The sequence below is a fragment of the Thunnus maccoyii genome, chromosome 2 (assembly GCF_910596095.1).
Source record: "Thunnus maccoyii chromosome 2, fThuMac1.1, whole genome shotgun sequence".
Taxonomy (NCBI): domain Eukaryota; kingdom Metazoa; phylum Chordata; class Actinopteri; order Scombriformes; family Scombridae; genus Thunnus; species Thunnus maccoyii.
Genome location: NC_056534.1, coordinates 9,043,405 through 9,049,489, shown reverse-complemented (window position 1 = coordinate 9,049,489; position 6,085 = coordinate 9,043,405). Strand labels below are relative to the sequence as shown.

The window sequence follows — 6,085 nt, the reverse complement described above, 5'->3', positions numbered from 1 at the left end:
CTGTGCACATTGGATTCAGTTTTCTTCAGGTTATTAACACAAAAACTACAGCAGCAACTTTGGGACACTGATTGAAAGAAGTACTTAAAAGTCAGACATATCTGAAATTATTCCACATTATGAGGATGTAAAAATGATGTTTTCTGCTCATCTTGGTGACCAAAATAGTGTTTTGTACGTTTACGTTATGAACATTTAGTATATTCTTGTTTACAGTGTTGTAACTAAAATACTTAAGTACTGATGCTGTTTCCTGTTTTAAACAGTTTAACCTGTTTTATCTCGTCTTGAGTTTTTTGGGGAGGTCTTTGTATAAGCTTTTAGCCTCCTACCTCTCCTCCACAAGCGTTTGTTTACTTTAAATTTGTGTATAGCTGAGTGACTGTGAATGTCCTTGTGTACATATCAAATCGTTAAATCTTTTGGGAAAAAATATTTTTTAATGCGCAAAAAAGCCTTAAAACAGAGATTCCAAGATTCAGGAAAGAGGAGCGGTGTTAGTGGGGGAAGGAGCTGCTTTTTCAAAACTTTCCACCAATAAGTGCATAGTTATTTATTTAAAGTCATTAAGTCATTTGTGAAAAGTTTTATTTCTGTAATCAGATTGTGTACAGTGTTCTTTTGATTTACAGATACCACTGCTGTGTGTCAACACTGGTCAACATCAAGACCCTAGAATCTAGTATTAGTATCTATCTACTGTTGTACTGGTTTATTCAAATGTTGCTTCTAATTAATTATAATATCATTATTGTTAAAGTGCAGGTGGGACAGAGTTCTGTCATTAGTTTAAAAGATATTCTGTCATGAACTAAAGCAAACAAGCGGTGGATGAAAAGTCAGGAGATCACCAAAGTCTCTATGATTCATCCTTTGGGGACCATGAATATCTGCACCAAATTTCATGACAATCCATGCAGTAGTTCTTGAGATATTTCACTTTGAATCAAAGTGTTTGACTGGAGCCTCTAACTCGACCACGTTGTACAGCTACAGATTTGTGGCTATAGACCTTTTTCACGGAAGACACAATAGAAGAAAACTGGTGTAAGTAATAAAAGGGTCCTGATGTTGTGTATGCTGGCTCACTGTCACACTGTCATGGCGTACCGGGACACTTGAATGAATCAAACAGAACCATTGTTAATGTTATTAATAGCACCTGTGCTGTTCTTTTTTACAATGACAAGTCAAAATGTCTGCTGTTAATACAGCCTTACAGCTTGGTGTCTCAGGTCAAGACTTCTCAATTACCCAGAATGTTTAACAGGATGATGAAATAGTTGCACTTCATTTGATTCTGCTTTTTAAGAGACCATCACTTGGACTGGATATTGCAAACAGATAGAGTTTGGTCCTCTATAAGCTCTTCTACAAACAGTGCTGTCGATTCTGATTTGTCTCAGGATAATTGCCTGAAAATGATTCATCAAATCAACAGCCTGAGAGCTTAAGTTTGTTACAGATATCTTGGAACCTGAATGCTGGGAAATGCTCTTGTCTTTAAGCTACAACCACAAAAAAAAGGCAACTGGATCCACTTACTAAATCCAAATTCAACCCGTTTCTCAACTGCATCAACTGCTGAAAGCCGAGTGACAAGCGCAGAGCTTTCTCAAATCCTTTGTTCAACACAGATCTTCATGTCTCATAGACCGAATATAGGAACGTAATAGCCAAAATTCATAATGTACCGTGAATGTATAAACATTTGCACACGTTTGTGTGAGGAGCTGATAGGATTCTGACATGTATGAGCCTGTTGTAAACAACAGAGCGAATGTTCGTAAACTTTGTCGAATCCATCCTGCGTCAGCACAAAGGCTGAGTGTATCCTGCGAGGAGTTGACAGGATTTTGATTCGACTGTGTTGATGAAAGTGAGGCGAGAAGTTTGGTGAAGTTTCATATGGCAGAGGGGGGAAGGAGTAGGACAGAAAATGGCAACACGGAGTCGGGGATTAGTGTTTTGTTAATGAGGATTACCGTACAAACTGGTGAAAGGCACCTAAGCTGAGCACCACCGTCATCAAACCGATTTAGTTCCTTGCGCCTATTTAGAAGGATTACCAGACAATGGTATTGTAATTACAATTGTTTTAGCAATGAGACTGTTGAAGCTATTCTTGTCCGTTGTTATTTTACACTGCATGGCTAATACAGCAGCTATGCTAGTTATGATAATGCTTATGGTATGGCATCACATTTTTCGAGAGACCTTATTGTGTTTAATTTGTGATGCTAACCTTGTTAGCAAGTTACAGGTAAGATTGTGTCTCGCTGCAGAGCAGTAGAGCTACAGAATCTTTTTCTACTTTAGCAGGAGGAAGATTATCCAGAGAAATTTCTTCTTTCTCCTACCTCCATTTATTTCCCCCCAGAAATCTGCCGCTGCTGCTGTCTGTTTATAGGTTCCACATGGGAAAAGGACAAAGGTTTAAACAGAGGGGGGATTTCAAAAGATAATTAAGGAGGAACGAACAGGCAAACTATTGAAGGAGGCACGGAGGAGGGATTGGGAGCAGAGAGGATAACAGAGGAGCGGAAGCTACCTTTGTTGTGTCTCAAACAAGTGGATCAACTCCTGCCTCTCAAATGCCATGAATATGTATTATATCAGGTTATTCATCCGGCGCCATTGTTCCTCTTCAAATTATGTCCCACCAGAGGAACACTGAGGGAAGACAAAAGGAAATTGGGCAAATAAAAATGTAACAAAAACAAAAAACGACAGAGCTGTTCTTTTTATGTCCACACAGGTTCTTTTGTGGCATTAGAGGAATCTTCAGAGATGACTCGCTTTTATCCATTCGAATAATGCCACCTTTTGAAGAAACAGCTCTAATTAACATCTATTTGAATAATCAGATTATTCTACATTCTTAAACTGTGAGTGAAATGTGGTGAGAAAGCAGGAATATATAGCATGAACATGTCTTTTGTCAGAAGGCACTAATTCACTGAAGGTAATATGAGAAATACTTCAGAGCCTCTTTTCTACAGAACGATGTAGCAAACTAATTAAGGGGTTTATTGCTGGATGAGTTTCCAACTCAGAAATTTTGTGCTAGGACCTAGCTGATACACATTTCAGATCTTGTTTCCATGTATGTGATCCTGTTGATGTTATATTTTTATTCTAAACAAAATCTAGATTGGTGCTGTGATTTTTGATTTTTAGCCACACTAGCAGCGTGGCTTGAGAGGGATGGAGGTTGGTTGGTCAGTCGATCCACCACTTTTGGTCCAGATTGAAATATCTCAACAACTATTAGATGGACTAACAAGAACTTCTGGACAAATGTTCACAGTGATCTGCTCACTTTTCATCTTCATCTTTTCATCAAACTTTTGTGGTTTTGAGTGAAATATCTCCCCAATTACTGGATGGATTGCCATGAAATGTTGCACAGATGTACCTGCTCCCCCTCAGGATGAATTGTTATTACTTTGGTGATCCTCTGAATTTTCATTTGAACCGTCATCAAGTCAAAATTTTAATTTGTCTGATACTTTGGTTTATGAATAAACTGACATTCCAGTCAATCTCAGTTGTAGTTTGGTTTTACTTTTCATTAGAAAAAATTAGCTTGCTAACACGATGAACTAACATGTTGAACATCATTGAGAACAGTCTGTGAAGTCAACTGTGAACATGTTAGCATGCTTATGTTAGCATTTAGCCCAGCCCATGGATGTGTTATAGAAACTGGATAGCTGACACGAAAATGGCTTTTCTTGGCTCTGGAAAAGTTTTACAAATATAAAAACTTAATTTTTTAAAAAGTCACCTAAAGGTTCTATATGTAAGGATCATAAATTCCTTCTCATTAGTGACACCGGTGGCCGTTAAATGAGCTGCAGTCAGCATCCTGTTGCTAGTGCTTGCACTCCGTCAGCACGAGCGAGAAGAGGTACGAGACTATTGCAGGTGATGTCTTTTTCCTCGCTTACACTTCTCATAATAACATAAAAGATCTCCAATGTTGTGTTTTGCACCGTGTTTTTTTAGCAAAGTATCTCTCATTCCCAGTCAGTCAGGCTAATATCTGCAGGGTGTTACTAGTCAGACAGTTTTTGTTGTAATGGGTGCCGGTCGTTTGATGACATTAGTGGGAGAGAGGCAAGGCACTTGGGAGCTCGCAAAATTTCACATCCTTTGAATTTTCAATGAAAAACTGAAGTTCTTCGCATAGAAATCAGTCCACAGGCTGTTACAAGCAACTGAGAAAGTCGGGGAAGGTCTCATTTTTTAATTTACTTTACAACTTGTTCACTCATTGGCAACAAAAAATGATTACTACATGTAAATTCCTTCACAATTCTTACATATAGCACCATTTAATCTCTCTCTCTCTCTCTCTCTCTCTCTCTCTCTCTCTCTCTATATATATATATATATACACATACTTCATTTATGTTTACATTTGAATACAGCATACAGGTACATATATTTTATTTACACATGGTATAGTGCATGTGTATGGAATTTTTAGAAAAATCTGATGCAAATTCAGATGTAGAGAAGTCTACTGGATTGAAACAAGCTTTTGAGCATGTAATATAAATATGGAATAGGACCAAAGATCAAGTAAATCTTAAAAAAACCCCAAAACATTTAACATTTTCCCTGCCCCCTTCACTTGTGAGTAGACTCGTTAAATTCACAGGTAAATTGGATTAAATTAATTAAACAGAATACGAGTGAAAACTAAGACTAGCCCAGGACACAAAAGTGGCCTTGAAATTTGGTAATAGTGCCACTACAACTCTGAATTTATTTTTTAGTGGTTTCATGCTAGTACATGATAATTTGCACATGAAAATGGAATTTAATAAAGAACACTAAGTCTTGTTTTTGTGCTGATTATAAGTGACATACACACAAAACACCAGAATGATGGGGTGTTTTTTTTTCTTAGGAAGGACTGACATTCCCAAATCAAACAATGAACATGAGACACACACAGACACACACATACTGCACAGGAACAAACACAATAATATAGGTAGCACTCACCTGGAGGGAACAGAGGAACAAGGGGCTAATTAGTGATGATGAGAAGTTAATTTAGTCAGACACCTCAGGTAATAGTCTCCCCCCCTCCTGTATTCATCTCCCTCTTTCTCACCTTCCCTGAATCGCTCCCCACTCTGCATATTGCTTTTTACTCTCCAGCCCAACAATTTTCATGTTCGCACAAGGTGTCAAATGTTCTGTTTTGTGCTTTTTTATCCCTTCATTATGTCACTATCCCTCTGTCTTTCTCTCTATCAAACACATACACAAACAGACATCTTCAGATATGTGTTTCTGTGTATTCTTCAGAGATCTGAGGCTGCAAAGCAGGTGAGATTGTCAAGTTGACTAAGTGGGAAATTACATTATCTTCTGCTTTGACATTGCTGAATTGTATTGTGTGTGTGTGTGTGTGTGTGTGTGTGTGTGTGTGTGTGTGAGAGAGAGAGAGTTAGAGAGAGAGGGAGAGAGCAGGCGAGATGGTTCCTGAGCTAAATGTTTGCTAGCAGGTGAGCCTGTTGTTGACAGATGGTGTTTGTGAGAGAAGCTTTCTCCCTGCAGAGTCTCACCCCAGGAAAATGCTCATACTAACACAGACAGGCCTACTGTACGCACACACATCACGCACACAAACACACACACACACACACAAACACTGTACTTGTACCTAGAGCAGTAACACACCGTCACGAGTTCTCTGAGTGGATTATAACCTGTTCAATTTGTGTTGTTCACTGCACAACCAAGTGAGAGAATCCACAAAGGAAAGAAGAGATGCAAATAGTGAAGAGAGAGAAAGACAACCAAGTGGGTACATTTACACTGCTGCCATCACATCACTGCCCTTTGTGTTGGGAAGGAAGGAAGGAAGGAAGAAAGAAAGAAACCTGTTAGTATGTATATGTTGCAGCTAATGGCTTTATTTATGGCTAAATTATCATCCTTTAATGCTTTACAGATCAGTAATAAACCATTTAAACCTTTGATATACTTGCTTTTAAGCATGTTTTTGTGTGCTTGATGCTACCTTGCATATGATCAGTATCTAAGGTCAGCACCAATCCCC

General features: G+C 38.4%; 1 long non-coding RNA gene across 1 annotated transcript in view; it reads right to left on the bottom strand.

Moving 5' to 3' along the window:
• Nucleotides 1-125, bottom strand: part of LOC121909175 — a 22,507-nt gene extending 22,382 nt beyond the window's left edge. The window contains exon 1 of the long non-coding RNA XR_006099377.1: nt 1-125. This exon is cut by the window's left edge and continues 326 nt beyond it. This is a non-coding gene — a long non-coding RNA (uncharacterized LOC121909175).
• Nucleotides 126-6,085: the final 5,960 nt, after the last annotated feature.